This window comes from Pan paniscus, chromosome 2, assembly GCF_029289425.2.
Source record: "Pan paniscus chromosome 2, NHGRI_mPanPan1-v2.0_pri, whole genome shotgun sequence".
In the NCBI taxonomy this organism is placed as follows: Eukaryota; Metazoa; Chordata; class Mammalia; order Primates; family Hominidae; genus Pan; species Pan paniscus.
Window position 1 is genome coordinate 169,501,800 of NC_085926.1, and position 18,650 is coordinate 169,520,449.

Genomic DNA, 18,650 nt, shown 5'->3' on the forward strand with positions numbered 1-18,650 from the left:
TAAGAAGAAATACATTCCATACTAAGCCAACTCATAATCATGACCCCTGTTGTGAGTGTTAGTCACAGGATTTTTATGGTCTTTCTCCCACACAGCAGTTGTCTTGGATAAGCAAGTCTGATACCAAGAATAAATGGAGTGGAACCAAACTATCACAAATTCTCATAGAAAGAGAGCATACATTTATTTTTGTCTTTAAGAGAATTTGAAGCATACTAATAGAAGGGTGGCAGTTCATCTCCCATTTATTGAAGTTTCCATTTATTACTGATGGTTTCTATTTTGCTACTGATGTTATTCAGTGTTTCTATTAAGTTTGGGTATCTTGGAAATAAATTCATTCATAGGTTATGTATAGAGATGCCTCCATTTAGAGATAGCTCTCCCCTCATATATATATGAGTGATGTTGTATAGCTGTGTTTGATGAGAGTTGAAATGTTGGTATACTAGTGCACCATGTGTAAGAGATGCATTTCTAAAAAGTTTCATGTAAATGAGGTTTTTGCAATTTATTCCCCCATTTGTTAATGTTATATTGGAAAGACACTTCATCTGAAGAATCACCTCCTTTTTTAAGTCTTTTCTGATCCATTTCCTTTTTTAAGCCCCTCAGACCTATAAAATTCCTGGAAAACATTTCTAAATAATGCCTAGTATCTTACAAACATTTATATAATCCTCAATTTATTCTACTGTTGTACAGGAACTGGGTCTTATATATTTTTGTTTCTCATCCTTTCACAGTGCTAAAAAAAAAGCTAAATAAATGTGTGAGTGGATAAATGAATATTCAGGTATCAGCTGAAACTAAAAAATATTTTACCTTTTAATTTCTCTGTATCATCTACTCTCCTACAGCTGGATCATGATCTAGAATTTATAAGTTTCAGATACAAAGCAGCTTTTCAAAGGAATCATGGAGCAGGACCTTTGCTAAAGTAAGTATTTTTTTACAGTAATTTCCATTAAAATTCACATTGAACAATATAGTAGACCAGTGGTTCTCAGCATGCACAAAGACCACCTCTATGGAATTTGTTAAAAGCAGATTCCTGTGACTCTTCACAGAATTCTGATTCAGCGGAAATCAATTCAGTAAGTCCCCGAGGGGATATTGTTTTTGAATGACACTGCCATAGAGCTTTGATAATTATTTAAGATTAGTATACACTAAGAAAATAATACACCATGACCAAGTGAGATGCATTCCAGGATGCAAGTCTGCTCATATGAGGAAATCCATTATTAGACATTATATTGATCAATCTAGGGAGAAAAATAATATAATTATTTTAACAGATGCTGGAAAGCTTTTGACACAATTCAGTATCCACTCCTGATAAAAGCAATGAAGAAAGTAGGAAATGATCAATACTTTCTTAACATGCTGAAAATATATATATGTATTATATATTTATATGCATATGTGGGTATAATATTTTCAATATTATTTAATATTGCCTTGGAAGTATCAGCCAATATAGTTGTGTAAGAGAAATCATATAAAAAGTAAAGTCATCTTCACTTGCAGATACTATGAAAACATACCTGAAGAATCAGTAATAAAATTATATCAAATAATAAAAATATTAAATATAATAACAGGATATAAATCAACATATAGAAATCAATAGCCTTTATATACACAAAACAATAACCACTTAGAGAATATAATCACAGACAAAGCCCCATTTAGAATGACAACAAAGAAAATAAAAGAGATAAACTTAATGGTTCACGTGCAAAACTTTTATAAAGAAAAAGTTAAAAAACTATCAAGACACAAGAGCAGACTTGAACAAATGGAAAGATTGCTCTTGTTCTGGGATAGAACAATTCACCATTAGAAAGATGTCAACTCTTCCCAGGTTAATTTATAAATTTAATGTGATCTCATTACATTACATGAGATCGTATTAATGTAATGTAATATAAGGTAATGTAATGGTAAAAATACCAACAAGTTCTCACGGAGTTAGATAACCTGTAGTTTGTATGGAAAAATAAACATGCAAGAATAAACTGAGAAAAATGGAAGAGAAAAGCTATGAGTCATTAGCCCTATCAGATTTTTTTTTTTTTTTTTTTTTTTGAGACGGAGTCTCGCTCTGTCACCCAGGCTGGCGTGCAGTGGTGTGATCTCGGCTCATTGCAAGCTCCGTCTCCTGGGTTCACACCATTCTCCTGCCTCAGCCTCCCGAGTAGCTGGGACTACAGGCGCCCACCACCACGCCTTGCTAATTTTTTTGTTTTTGCATTTTTAGTAGAGACAGGGTTTCACCATGTTAGCCAGGATGGTCTCAACCTCCTGATCTCGTGATCCGCCCGCCTCGGCCTCCCAAAGGGCTGGGATTACAGGCATGAGCCACCGTGCCCGGCCAGCCCTATCAGATATTAACACATACTATAAAGTCTGTATAATTAAAACAGTGCAGATCTAGCAGATAAATAGACAGATAAGCCAGTGAATGGGATAGAAAGTCCAAAAAGAGATTCAAATACATAAGGAAAATTTGTATATGATAAAGGAAACAGCTCAAATGATAAGGACAAGGCCTTTTCAATAAAAAGGTGCTAGTACAGTTCCATAGCCACCTGAAAAAGATAAAACTCCAAATTTTTTTTAACAAGAATAAACTCCAAATGGATCAGAGATAAAAATGTAAGCAAATGAAACTAGACAAGTGTTAGAAGAAAGCAAGGGTGAATTCCTCCATACTTCAAATGTAAGAAAGATTTTGTAAGTATCCAGAGGCAAAAAAAAAAAAAAAAAGATTTGTAAACTGGTTAGATTAAAAAAATAACAACACGTTTGCATGACACAAAACACGACAAGCAAAAAACAAAAGGCAGAAGACAAACTGGGAGAAAGTATTTGCAGTACATGTCACAGATAAAGAGGTGATAATCCTAACATATAAAGAACTCTAAGTAATTGAAGGGAAAAGAAAATCAAAATCTTAATAGAAAAATGGGCAAAACACATGAATAGACAATTCACACACACAAAAGATACATTTGAAAAGATATCCATCTTGACTCATAATTATAGAAATGCAAATAAAAATGACATTGAGAAACCGTTTGTTATCTATAAGATTGGCAAAAAATAAAAAGTACGACAACATATTCTGTTAGTGAGAATGGGTTGAAGACAGACTCTCTCATATATTGGTGATGAAAATGCAAATTCGTACAAATTTTTTGAAGGGTCATTTAGCAATATCTAACAAAGCTACCTATGTGTTTACCTCCTGACTCAGCAATCCCACTCTAGAAATTTATGCTAAATATATACCTTCAACAAATAAGAATATATGTATATATATTAATATATACACAGTTACCCATTGTATACAGTTCCGTTAGAAGCATATAATGGTTGTCGAAGACAATCTAATTGCCCATTCATAATACAGTGATTGAATAAACGCAAATCCACATATGGAAGACTACGCAGTGTTACGAGAAATGAAGATCTCTGTGAATTAATAGGGAGTGATTTCCAGGATATTCTGTTAAATGGAAAAGGCAAGGTGAACAAGAGAACATGCAGTATATTTTTTTGTGAAAGAGATCAGGAGAAATAAGAAAATATACAACTATCTGAGCATTTTTCCAAGAAGAAACACAACAAGATTAACCTAGAAACTGATGAAATTGGTTACCAGTAGGGGATGGGTAAGTACAGGGTGAAAAAGATGGTTAGGGTAGAAACTGAAAGTATAGAGGAATGGCATTTATTTAATATGCTTTTTGTATAGTTCTGGCTATTGGAAGCATAGTTTATGCATTCAAAAAAATAATCAAGAGAGATTAAAAAAAAAAAACCCTGAGAGTTCCCCTTCCTAGTCAAAGAAAGGGGTGACAGATGGCACCTGGAAAATCGGGTCACTCCCACCCTAATACTGCGCTTTTCCGACGGGCTTAAAAAACGGCGCACCAGGAGATTATATCCCACACATGGCTCGGAGGCTCCCACGCCCACGGAGTCTCACTGATTGCTAGCACAGCAGTCTGAGATCAAACTGCAAGGTGGCAGCCAGGCTGGGGGAGGGGCACCCGCCATTGCCCAGGCTTGCTTAGGTAAACAAAGCAGCCAGGAAGCTCGAACTGGGTGGAGCCCACCACAGCTCAAGGAGGCCTGCCTGCCTCTGTAGGCCCCACTTCTGGGGGCAGGGCACAGACAAACAAAAATACAGCAGTAACCTCTGCAGACTTAAATGTCCCTGTCTGATAGCTTTGAAGACAGCAGTGGTTCTCCCAGCACACAGCTGGAGATCTGAGAACAGGCAGACTGCCTCCTCAAGTGGGTCCCTGACCCCTGACCCCTGAGCAGCCTAACTGGGAGGCAACCCCAGTAGGTGCAGACTGACACCTCACACGGCCGGGTACTCCTCTGAGACAAAACTTCCAGAGAAACGATCAGACAGCAGCATTCGCGGTTCACAAAACTCCACTGTTCTGCAGCCACCGCTGCTGGTACCCAGGCAAACAGGGTCTGGAGTGGACCTCTAGCAAACTCCAACAGACCTGCCGCTGAGAGTCCTGTCTGTTAGAAGGAAAACTAACAAACAGAAAGGACATCCACACCAAAAATCCATCTGTACATCACCATCATCAAAGACCAAAAGTAGATAAAACCACAAAGATGGGGAAAAAACAGCAGAAAAACTGGAAACTCTAAAAAGCAGAGCACCTCTCCTCCTCCAAAGGAACGCAGCTCCTCACCAGCAACGGAACAAAGCTGGACGGAGAATGACTTTGACGAGTTGAGAGAAGAAGGCTTCAGATGATCAAACTACTCCGAGCTACAGGAGGAAATTCAAACCAAAGGCAAAGAAGTTGAAAACTTTGAAAAAAATTCAGACGAATGTATAACTGGAATAACCAATACAGAGAAGTGCTTAAAGGAGGTGACGGAGCTGAAAGCCAAGGCTCGAGAACTACGTGAAGAATGCAGAAGCCTCAGGAGCCGATGCGATCAACCGGAAGAAAGGGTATCAGTGATGGAAGACGAAATGAATGAAATGAAGCGAGAAGGGAAGTTTAGAGAAAAAAGAATAAAAAGAAACAAACAAAGCCTCCAAGAAATATGGGACTATGTGAAAAGACCAAATCTACGTCTGATTAGTGTAACTGAAAGTGACGGGGAGAATGGAACCAAGTTGGAAAACACTCTGCAGGATATTATCCGGGAGAACTTCCCCAATCTAGCAAGGCAGGCCAACATTCAGATTCAGGAAATACAGAGAACGCCACAAAGATACTCCTCGAGAAGAGCAACTCCAAGGCACATAATTGTCAGACTCAGCAAAGTTGAAATGAAGGAAAAAATGTTAAGGGCAGCCAGAGAGAAAGGTTGGGTTACCCACAAAGGGAAGCCCATCAGACTAACAGCAGATCTCTCAGCAGAAACTCTACAAGCCAGAAGAGAGTGGGGGCCAATATTCAACATTCTTAAAGAAAAGAATTTTCAACCCAGAATTTCATATCCAGCCAAACTAAGCTTCATAAGTGAAGGAGAAATAAAATACTTTACAGACAAGCAAATGCTGAGAGATTTTGTCACCACCAGGCCTGCCCTAAAAGAGCTCCTGAAGGAAGCACTAAACATGGATAGGAACAACTGGTACGAGCCACTGCAAAATCATGCCAATGCCAAATTGTAAAGACCACTGAGGCTAGGAAGTAACTACATCAACTAACGAGCAAAATAACCAGCTAACATCATAATGACAGGATCAAATTCACACATAAGAATATTAACTTTAAATGTAAATGGACTAAATGCTCCAATTAAAAGACACAGACTGGCAAATTGAATAAAGAGTCAAGACCCATCAGTGTGCTGTATTCAGGAAACCCATCTCACGTGCAGAGATACACATAGGCTCAAAATAAAAGGATGGAGGAAGATCTACCAAGCAAATGGAAAACAAAAAAAGGCAGGGGTTGCAATCCTAGTCTCTGATAAAACAGACTGTAAACCAACAAAGATCAAAAGAGACAAAGAAGGCCATTACATAATGGTAAAGGGATCAATTCAACAAGAAGAGCTAACTATCCTAAATATATATGCACCCAATACAGCAGCACCCAGATTCATAAAGCAAGTCCTGAGTGACCTACAAAGAGACTTAGACTCCCACACAATAATAATGGGAGACTTTAACACCCCCTGTCAACATTAGACAGATCAACGAGACAGAAAGTCAACAAGGATACCCAGGAATTGAACTCAGCTCTGCACCAAGCGGACCTAATAGACATCTACAGAACTCTCCACCCCAAATCAACAGAATATACATTTTTTTCAGCATCACACCACACCTATTCCAAAATTGACGACATACTTGGAAGTAAAGCTCTCCTCAGCAAATGTAAAAGATCAGAAATTATAACAAACTATCTCTCAGACCACAGTGCAATCAAACTAGAACTCAGGATTAAGAAACTCACTCAAAACTGCTCAACTACATGGAAACTGAACAACCTGCTCCTGAATGACTACTGGGTACATAACGAAATGAAGGCAGAAATAAACATGTTCTTTGAAACCAACGAGAACAAAGACACAACATACCAGAATCTCTGGGACACATTCAAAGCAGTGTGTAGAGGGAAATTTATAGCACTAAATGCCCACAAGAGAAAGCAGGAAAGATCCAAAATTGATACCCTAACATCACAATTAAAAAGCAAGAGCAAACACATTCAAAAGCTAGCAGAAGGCAAGAAATAACTAAAATCAGAGCAGAACTGAAGGAAATAGAGACACAAAAAACCCTTCAAAAAATTAATAAATCCAGGAGCTGGTTTTTTGAAAGGATCAACAAAATTGATAGACCGCTAGCAAGACTAATAAGAAAAGAGAGAAGAATCAAATAGACGCAATAAAAAATGATAAAGGGGATATCATCACTGATCCCACAGAAATACAAACTACCATCAGAGAATACTACAAACACCTCTATGCAAATAAACTAGAAAATCTAGAAGAAACGGATAAATTCCTCAACATATACACCCTTTGAAGACTAAACCAGGAAGAAGTTGAATCTCTGAATAGACCAATAACAGGCTCTGAAATTGTGGCAATAATCAATAGCTTACCAACCAAAAAGAGTCCAGGACCAGATGGATTCACAGCCGAATTCTACCAGAGGTACAAGGAGGAACTAGTACCATTCCTTCTGAAACTATTCCAATCAATAGAAAAAGAGGGAATCCTCCCTAACTCATTTTATGAGGCCAGCATCATCCTGATACCAAAGCCGGGCAGAGACACAACCAAAAAAGAGAATTTTAGAACAATATCCTTGATGAACATTGATGCAAAAATCCTCAATAAAATACTGGCAAACCGAATCCAGCAGCACATCAAAAAGCTTATCCATCATGATCAAGTGGGCTTCATCCCTGGGATGCAAGGCTGGTTCAATATATGCAAATCAATAAATGTAATCCAGCATATAAACAGAACCAAAGACAAAAACCACATGATTATCTCAATAGATGCAGAAAAGGCCTTTGACAAAATTCAACAACTCTTCATGCTAAAAACTCTCAATAAATTAGGTATTAATGGGACATATCTCAAAATAATAAGAGCTATCTATGACAAACCCACAGCCAATATCATACTGAATGGGCAAAAACTGGAAGCATTCCCTTTGAAAACTGGCACAAGACAGGGACGCCCTCTCTCACCACTCCTATTCAACATAGTGTTGGAAGTTCTGGCCAGGGCAATTAGGCAGGAGAAGGAAATAAAGGGTATTCAATTAGGAAAAGAGGAAGTCAAATTGTCCCTGTTTGCAGATGACATGATTGTATATCTAGAAAACCCCATTGTCTCAGCCCAAAATCTCCTTAAGCTGATAAGCAACTTCAGCAGAGTCTCAGGATACAAAATCAATGTACAAAAATCACAAGCATTCTTATACACCAATAACAGACAAACAGAGACCCAAATCATGAGTGAACTCCCATTCACAATTGCTTCAAAGAGAATAAAATACCTAGGAATCCAACTTACAAGGGATGTGAAGGACCTCTTCAAGGAGAACTGCAAACCACTGCTCAATGAAATAAAAGGATACAAAGAAATGTAAGAATATTCCATGCTCATGGGTAGGAAGAATCAATATCATGAAAATGGCCATACTGCACAAGGTAATTTATAGATTCAATGCCATCCCCATCAAGCTACCAATGACTTTCTTCACAGAATTGGAAAAAACTACTTTAAAGTTCATATGGAACCAAAAAAGAGCCCGCATCACCAAGTCAATCCTAAGCCAAAAGAACAAAGCTGGAGGCATCATGCTACCTGACTTCAAACTATACTACAAGGCTACAGTAACCAAAACAGCATGGTACTGGTACCAAAACACAGATATAGATCAATGGAACAGAACAGAGCCCTCAGAAATAACGCCGCATATCTACAACCATCTGATCTTTGACAAACCTGAGAAAAACAAGCAATGGGGAAAGGATTCCCTATTTAATAAATGGTGCTGGGAAAACTGGCTAGCCATATGTAGAAAGCTGAAACTGGATCCCTTCCTTACACCTTATACAAAAATTAATTCAAGATGGATTAAAGACTTGAATGTTAGACCTAAAACCATAAAAACCCTAGAAGAAAACCTAGGCATTACCACTCAGGACATAGGCATGGGCAAGGACTTCATGTCTAAAACACCAAAAGCAATGGCAACAAAAGCCAAAATTGACAAATGGGATCTAATTAAACTCAAGAGCTTCTGCACAGCAAAAGAAACTACCATCAGAGTGAACAGGCAACCTACAAAATGGGAGAAAATTTTCGCAACCTACTCATCTGACAAAGGGCTAATATCCAGAATCTACAATGAACTCAAACAAATTTACAAGAAAAAAACAAACAATCCCATCAAAAAGTGGGCAAAGGATATGAACAGACACTTCTCAAAAGAAGACATTTATGCAGCCAAAAAACACATGAAAAAATGCTCACCATCACTGGCTATCAGAGAAATGCAAATCAAAACCACAATGAGATACCATCTCACACCAGTTAGAATGGCGATCATTAAAAAGTCAGGAAACAACAAGTGCTGGAGAGGATGTGGAGAAATAGGAACACTTTTACACTGTTGGTGGGACTGTAAACTAGTTCAACCATTGTGGAAGTCAGTGTGGCGATTCCTCAGGGATCTAGAACTAGAAATACCATTTGACCCAGCCATCCCATTACTGGGTATATACCCAAAGGACTATAAATCATGCTGCTATAAAGACACATGCACACGTATGTTTATTGCAGCACTATTCACAATAGCAAAGACTTGGAGCCAACCCAAATGTCCAACAATGATAGACTGGATTAAGAAAATGTGGCACATATACTCCATGGAATACTATGCAGCCATAAAAAATGATGAGTTCATGTCCTTTGTAGGGACATGGATGAAATTGGAAATCATCATTCTCTGTAAACTATCACAAGAACAAAAAACCAAACACCGCATATTCTCACTCATAGGTGGGAACTGAACAATGAGAACACACGGACACAGGAAGGGGAATATCACACTCTGGGGACTGTTGAGGGGTGGGGGGAGGGGGGAGGGATAGCCGTGGGAGATATACCTAATGCTAAATGACGAGTTAATGGGTGCAGCACACCAGCATGGCGCATGCATACATATGTAACTAACCTGCACATTGTGCACATGTACCCTAAAACTTAAAGTATAATAATAATGAAATAAAATAAAATAAAGGCTGAATAATTTTTTAAAAACTCTGAAATGTAATAGAAACCAAAGTAAATGAACCAAACCTAATGAAGTTAATAACATAATCCAAGCAAATCAAGTTAACAACGTAATCAAACTACTTTTGATTACAGACATTTGAGTGGATACCCTTAGGCTAAAGGCAAAAAACACTATAAGCAAGTGTTAAACTCTAGTAAGTAGATTCATTTTTCATGGTGGTATGGGCCAGCAATCCCAAACCTATTTTCTGTGTATTAAAAGGTTGAGGATATACATAAATATGCTGCGGATAATGGGAGCTGTGTTTCTCACTGTGAAAGAAAGGAGCTATAAACATAAAAAGAGGGATAGCTAGAAGGAATCCTATGCTGTGGGATTGGAATTGGAGATATCCATATGACAAGAAAGAGAGAGAATAGGTTTGTGTGTGTGTACAAAGGCCCAAAGTAGTGATATTCTAGTAGCAATGATCACATCTAGCACCCAGATTTTGCTTTATAAATACCATTTTTCGCTAAAATAACCTAGGTTCCTTGAAGAAATGGCTGATTGCAGGGCTAGTGTTGGGAATATATGAGTCTGGGACACCTTGTTGTGCCAGTAAAAGAAGACGATTAGTGGGAACATGTCCAAAAAACATCAAGCCACCTTTAAAAGGCCCTCATTGGCCAAACCTGGGCAAGCTGAACTCCAAGATCTTAACTCACTAAATAAAAGAAGCAGCTGTAAGTCCATACTAATATAAATACATAAATGGGGAAAAAGGGAAAACTTTCCTTACAGTAGAATTCCAACTAATTAATTTAAAAGAAACTAATAAATATAGAAAAAAATGATGGAATCACAAAGTCAGCATTTGGTAACTATCATGATAATTGATTCAGAGAATAATTAACGCATGCTAAAACCAGGAGGTCAATGGTTGATAAGAAGCAGGATACTTATATACACCTAAAGTGTTTTCCTACAAAATACTACTAATTATGAAGGGAAAAATAGTGGAGAATTCTGGCAGACACCACCTTCACTAAGTGATCAAAGTTAATATAACCAGTAAGGTTGTTCCTGCTATGTTACCGTAAGAACACAACCTCACTTCTGTGATACTGCTCCAAAAAAGCATAACCTAAATCTAATCATGAGAAAACAACGGATATACCCAAATTGAGGGACAGTCTACAGAGCAACTGGCCTGTACTCTTCAAAAACATCAAGATCATGAAAGCTCTGCCACCCCCCAAAATCAAAATGATTGAAAGATAATTTCAGATTAAAGGAAAATAAAGACACATGACAACTCAATGTCACAAATTATTGTGAGCTGAATTCTAGCCTAGGAAAAAGCCTTTTTTCCTCTTTTGCTATGAAGAACATTCCTAAGACAACTGGCAAAATTTCAATAAGGTCTATAAACTGGATAATAGTATTATATCAGTGTTCATTTATTTTGATATTTGAACTATACTTGCTCAACAGAATGTCCTTGTTTTCTCAGAAACACACATACATATTTAGGGGGAAATTGGTATCATGGCTGCAACTTATTCCAAAATGACTCAGGGTAAAAAAAAAATCCCAACATCTATATATGAATGTATCTTTCTATTGAGAGAGAATGATAAAGCAAAGAAAGTAAAATTATTATAACATCTGGGAAATTAGGATGAAGGATATATGGCAGTCCTGGAAGCTGTTCTATAAATTTGAGATTATTTCAAAATTAATTTTTTTAAGATTAATGATACTGACTAGCTGTTAGCAGCTGGAAGGTTTAGGACATGTCATATTCGTAATTTTCTAAAGCACATCTATGTGCCATGCCAAAGCAGGCCTAGAGAGTATCAGCAAAACATCAATTAGTAAGAGAGCCTGTCAGCCCACAGTCCATACCTACTTCCCACTCAACCGTAACTATGCAATAACTCTTATGAAGTAATTAAATCTTCATTTGTTTGTGAAAAATGGCCTTGGGAAGAGAGCTAACAGTTGGTTCCAGTAACATGATCTAAAAGAAAGATAATGGTTCCTAGCCAGAAAGTGGACATTTTGGACAAATGCGAGTGTGGCCTGTCAAATGCTATGGGGACACCCATTTATGATGTGAATAAATTCACCATGAACTCTATATGGAAAGAAGAAAAAACAAATAGAGAAAATATTTCAGCCAGTACTTTATTCTGTGAAAAAAACTGCCTTGACATGTAATAGGTACAAAGGTTGGTGATGTTAATTTATGTTATGAGGATATACTAGAGAAACATATGCTTTTTGAAGAAAATATGAGCAAGCCAGGAGCATACATAAGCATTAATGTGAAGAAATAGATAAACAAGTATAAGAAAGAGTCCCAAATTATATAATGCCATGGAGGTATCTGAGAACCTGGAGATTTATTCAGATCCCAGGACATACCTGTTGTGAACATTGGTGTGTGCATCACACACCGGGGCCTGTTGGGGGAATGGGAGGCTAGGGGAGGGACAGCATTAGGAAAAATCCCTAATGTAAGTGATGGGTTGATGGGTGCAGCAAACCACCATGGCATGTGTATACCTATGTAACAAAACTGCACGTTCTGCACATGTACCCCAGAACTTAAAGTATAATTAAAAAAAGAAGAGAAATTCAATACAATAGACTCAATATTTATAAGGAAATTTCATGAAAGGACATCAAGAATTGTTACAGGCTTTTGTTCCTTGTATCACTTGGTATATGTACATATCTAATCCTGATTGAAAACTTCTGGCCCTTATCTTAAATTATACTAAATTGGCTGCTAAAATACCAAAATTGACAAAAATTATAAAAACAACAAAGAAATGCTTTAAATTAAACATTAAATCTCTGAAGACTGGTATATCAGATAATGATATACTAATAGCTGGTTTTCTTTTCAGGAATTTTAACATATTCATAGCAGCAGTTTTGTTATTCTAAATAATTAAAACAGTAGAGAACTATATTTCTCTATCCAATTAGAGATTAGCTAGTTCATGTATTTAAAACCACTACATATACAAAAACAAAGCCAACAATACAACCTTGTACTTTAGAAACAGGCATTATGTAATTAATCTTTGCTCTCTGTCTAGCATATGAACATTTTCCCCACTGAGATGCCTTATTTTGACTGTTCCCAAGGTACTTGGAAATCTTTTCATAAACAGGCTTAGCATTGAAATTACTTCTTGTGTTAAAATCCAATTTGCACCCTTGAATAGGCAAAGGCAAGAAAAGGGTCCAGAGCCAAAGGAAATACTTTATAATAAGCTCAGGACATTTTTACTGTTGAGAAACTCAATAATAAGCTGTTTTGATTCCTATATCCTCACCTGCGCATTTTTACAAGCCACTGCCAGCGCTGAATGATTTTCCCGATTTTATTTTATCGATATATCTTTTATAAATTTACTAATTCACTATCATCTTCATTTTAGGCCATTAGAAAATAGAGACAGAGATAATACTCTGGCAAATCTCTGTCCTAGATACAATGAGATGCAACTTTTGGAAGTATTCATTATTGGTGATGTACATATCTTTTGTCTAAAGTTGCTTACGAAAGTTTTGTAGGTTGAGCAGACCATCAGTGAAAAATTACTGAACACACAACACCAATATATGTACATATGTCTATTTTGAAATTATATACATGTACTAAAAACTTGTCACTATTTTTAACTTGTCAATATTTTAAATTTGTATTTAAAGTTTCCAAATCATTTAAAAATTCTTACAATTTATAAATTTTATACTACAAAATTCTCGTCTTTAAAGTGTACAAATCAGTATGTTTTATAAGTAGTACATTCACAAGGCTGTACAACCATCACCACCACCTAATTTTAAGACATTTTTATCACTCCCCCAAAAAACCCCACACTCATTAACAGTTACACCCCATTCCACTCTCCTCTACACCCTATTATTCTACCAACCGGCTCTATGGATTTGCCTATTGAAGACATTTTATAAAAATGAAACCAGACAATATGTGGCCTTTTGTGCCTGGCTTCTTTCACTTAGTGTAAGGTCTTCGGGGTTCATCTGTGATGTAGTATATGTCAGTTCATGCCTTTTTACATCTAAATAATACTCCACTGTATGGATACACCCCATTTTGTTTATACATTCATCAGTTAATGGACATTGGGTTGTTTCTACTTTTTGGCTATTCTGAATAATGCTGCTATAAACATTCATGTACAAATTTTTGTGTGGACATTTGTTTTTAATATTTGGGTAAATGTTAAGAACTGCTGGGTTATAGGGTAACTATGTTTAACTTTTGCAGAAATGCCAAACTGGCTTTCCAAAGAAGCAGTACCATTTTTCATTCCCAACAGTAATGTGTTAGGGTTCCACTATTTACACATCCTTGCCAATACTTTATTATTATTATTATTATGGCCATCCTAGTGAATGTGAAGCTGTGAGGTTGTATTGTGGGTTTGAGTTGAATTTCTAGTGACTGGTGATATTGAGTTTTCTTTTATGTACTTATCAGCCATTTGAATATCTTCTTTAGAAAAATACCTGTTTAGCTGCTTTGCCCATTTTTTATTTTTTGAGTTATTTTTATTTTTATTACTGAACTGGAGGAATTCTTTACATATTCTGTACACTAGTCCCTTATACATATGATTTGCAAATGGTTTTCTCTCATTCTGTGGGGTGTTTTCACTTCCTTGATAATGTTCATTGGAGCACAAAGGCTTTCAAGCTTTCATGTTTGATGAAATCTAAATTATCTATTTTTATATGTTTGCTTGTGCTTTTGGTGTAAAATCCAAGAAGCCATTGTCACAATGATTTATGCCTATTATTTTCTTCCGGGAAATGTATAGTTTTAGTTTTTACATTTAGGCCTTTGATCCATATTGAGTGAATTTTTGTATATGGTATGAGGTAGGGGTTCAACTTCTTTTTTTTTTTTTTTTTTTTTTTTGCACGTGGATATCTAGTTTTTCTAGCACCATTTGTTGAAAAGACTATTCTTTCTCCATTGAATTGTTTTGGCACCACCTTGCTGAAATTTAATTGACCATAATCATAAGAATTATTTTTAGATTCTCGACTCTATTCAGTTGACCTGTAAGTCTAACTTTATGTCAGTAGCACACTATTATTGTGGGTTTACTGCAAGTTTTGAAATCACGTATGTGACACCTCCAATTTGTTCTTATTCAAGATTGTTTTGGCAATGCTAAATGCCTTGAAATTTCACATGAACTTTCAGATTAGCTTGTCAATTTTTTCAAAAAGGTAGTTGGGGTTTTGGTAGGGATTGTGTTGAATGTATAGGTAAATTTGGAGAGTACTGCCATCTTAACAATGCTAAGTCTTTCAATCCATTAACACAGAGTATTTATTTATTTATATCTTCCTTAATCTCTTTCAATGTTTTATTTTCAGTGTAGGTATCTTCCACTACCCTTATTAAATTTATTCCTAAATATTTAATTCTTTTGATGCTATTTTAAATCGAATTGTTTTCTTAATTTCATTTTCAGTTTACTCATTGCTAGAGTATAAAAGTGAATTGATTTTTGTATACTCATCTTGTATCTTGAAACATTGCTAGACTAATTTATTATCTGTAATAGTATGTGTGAATTTCTTAGAATTTCCTGCATACAAGATCATGTCATCTATAAAAAGAGGTAGTTTTACTCTTCCTGTTTCTTTCCCTTTAAAAAAAATGTATATTTTTCTTGCTCAACTGTTGTGGCTAAAACCTCCAGTACAATGTTGACAAGAGTAAACTTTCTGATCTCATCACTGATCATAGAGGGGAAAGCTTTCAGTCTTTCACCATTAAGTATGATGTGAGCTTATATGTGACATCTACACATACCATTTACATGGCTGAGGAAGTTCCCATGTATTCCAAGTTTGTTGAGGTTTTTTTGTTTTGTTTTAATTATGAAAGTGTTTGGGATTTTGCCAAATAATTTTTCTGTGTTAATGAGATGATTATGTGTGGTTTTTTTCCTTTGTTCTATTAACATGGTGCATTACACTGACTGATTTTCAGATGTTAAAACCAACCATGCATTCCTGCGAAAAATCCCATTTGGTCATGATGTATAATCCTTTTTATATTGTTGGATTCAGTTTAGTAGTATTTCACTGAGGAATTCTGTGGTACATTCACAAGGAATATTGATCTGATTGATCTGTGGCTTTCTTTTCTTTTCTTTTGAGACGGAGTCTCACTCTGTCACCAGGCTGGAGTGCAGTGGTGCAATCTTGGCTCACTGCAACCTCAGCCTCCCGGGTTCCAGCGATTCTCGTGCCTCAGCCTCCCGAGTAGCTGGGACTACAGGTGCATGCCACCACACCCAGCTAATTTTTGTATTTTTAGTAGAGACGGGGTTTCACCATGTTGGCCAGGATGGTCTCGATCTCTTGACCTCGTGATCCACCTGCCTCAGCCTCCCAAAGTGCTGGAATTACAGGTGTGAGCCACCATGCCTGGTCCTTTTCTTTTCTTATAATAACCATGGTATTGGTATCAGGATAATACTGGACTCATAGAATGTGTTGGGAAGTATAGTAATACACTGCTTAATGAGAATGTGAGAGAAATGTGTCATTGGGTGATTTTGTCATTGTTTGAACATCATAAAGTTTAATTACACAAACCTACTACACAAATCATATAGTCTACTACATACCCAGGCTATATGGTATAGGTTATTGCTCCTAGGCTACAAACCTGTACAGCATGATACTATACTGAATACTGTAGGCAAGTGTAACTTAATGGCAAGTATTTGTGAATCTAAGCATAGAAAAAGCATGGTAAAAACATGGTATAAGAGATCAAAAATGATACACTTAACCGGCCAGGCACGGTGGCTCATGCCTGTAATCCCAGCATTTTGGGAGGCCGAGGCGGGTGGATCACGAGGTCAGGAGATAGAGACCATCCTGACTAACACAGTTAAACCCCATCTCCACTAAAAAAATACAAAAAAAAAAAATTAGCCGGGTGTGGTGATGGGCGCCTGCAGTCCCAGCTACTCGGGAGGCTGAGGCAGGAGAATGGCATGAACCTGGGAGGCGGAGCTTGCAGTGAGCCAAGATTGCACCACTGCACTCCAGCCTGGGCGACAGAGCGAGACTCCGTCTCAAACAAACAAAAAAAAAGATACACTTACATAGAGCACTTACCATGAATGAAGTTGCTCTGGGTGTGAGTGGTGAATAAATGTGAAGGTCTAAATTATTACTGTACACTACTGTGGACTTTATAAACACTGCCCACTTAGGCTACATTAAATTTTTAAATTTATTTTAAAATAAAGTAATTGTACCATGCCATGGGTATGACTGTGACATCATTTGGTGATAGGAATTTTTCAGCTCCATTATAATCCTACGGGACCACCATCATGCTGCAATCTGTTGTTGACTGAAATGTCATTATGCAACACACAACTGTATTCCTTTCTCCTATCTATTTTTGGGGAAAAGTATGTGAAGAGTTGGTGTTAATTCTATTGCGGATGGTAGAACTAATTAGCAAAGCCACTGGGCCAGGGCTTTTCTTTGTGGGAAGATTATTGATTGCTAAATTAATCTCTTTACTTGTTATTGCTCTATTTAGAATTTCAGTTCTTACTAGAAGCAGTTTTGGGAGTTTGTGTCTTTAATACAATACCATTAATCGTATGTATCAATCTAACTGGGCCAAGAGGGGCCCAGTTTAATATTGTTTCTGAGTGTGTCTGTGAGGGGTTTTCTGGATGAGATTAGCATTTGAATTCGTGGATTCATTAAAGTAGATTGCCCTCCCCAATGTTGCTGGGCATCATCTAATCCATTGAGGGCCAGAGGAGATCAAGAGACAGATGGAAGAGGAATTCATGCCTTTTGATTCTTGCTTTTCTGCTTCTGTTGGAATCTCGGTCTGCTCTTACCCTTTTACTGCCATTAACACCATTGGCTCCTCTGATTCTGAGGCCTTCAGACTTGGATGGGAATTACATAGCCAGCTTTCCCGGGTATCCAGCTTGCAGATTGTGGAAATTCTCAGCCTCCATAATTACTTGAGTCAATTCCTCACAATAAATCTTTTCACATATATATATATGAAAGATAGATATATAAATATATAATATATAATATAAAATTTTATATATTTATATATAGCACATAAAAATATATATCTATACATATATTTATAATATATAATATATAAGTAATATATAAATATATCATATATTATCTATATATAAATATTTTCATATAAATAAAAGATAATATGAATATATATTATATAGATGGATATATAAATATATATGTAAATTATATATTTATATATAATTTTTAATTTATATTTTATATATTATATAAAATATCTATATAAATTAGATATAATATATTTATTTTTAATAGATAAATATTTTATTTAATACATAATAATATATATTCATATAACATGATATACAATATATATTCATATAATATATATAATAATATATATTATATATTATATATTATATATTCATATTATATATTATATATAATACATATTCATATAATATATATTATATAAATATATAAATATATATTCATACATATATCCTTCATATATATGAAAAGATTTATTATGAGGAATTGGCTCAGGTAATTATGGAGGCTGAGAAGTTATATTTATATAATTTCTCTCTCTCTCTCTCTCTCTCTCTATATATATATATATATATCTCCTATTGGTTCTGTTTCTTGAGGGAACCCTGACTAATACAATGTCTTTAAAGGAATTTGTCCATCTATCTGGGCTAATTTTTGGCATACAACTGTTCATAGTATTCTACACTCCATTTTATTTCTGTAAAGTCAGTAGTAATGTCCCCTCTTA

General features: G+C 36.1%; 1 protein-coding gene across 3 annotated transcripts in view; it reads right to left on the bottom strand.

Annotated features, from left to right (window-relative positions):
• Window positions 1–18,650, bottom strand: part of PLD1 (phospholipase D1) — a 211,984-nt gene that overhangs the window by 20,648 nt on the left and 172,686 nt on the right. The gene's annotated exons all lie outside the window — the stretch shown is intronic.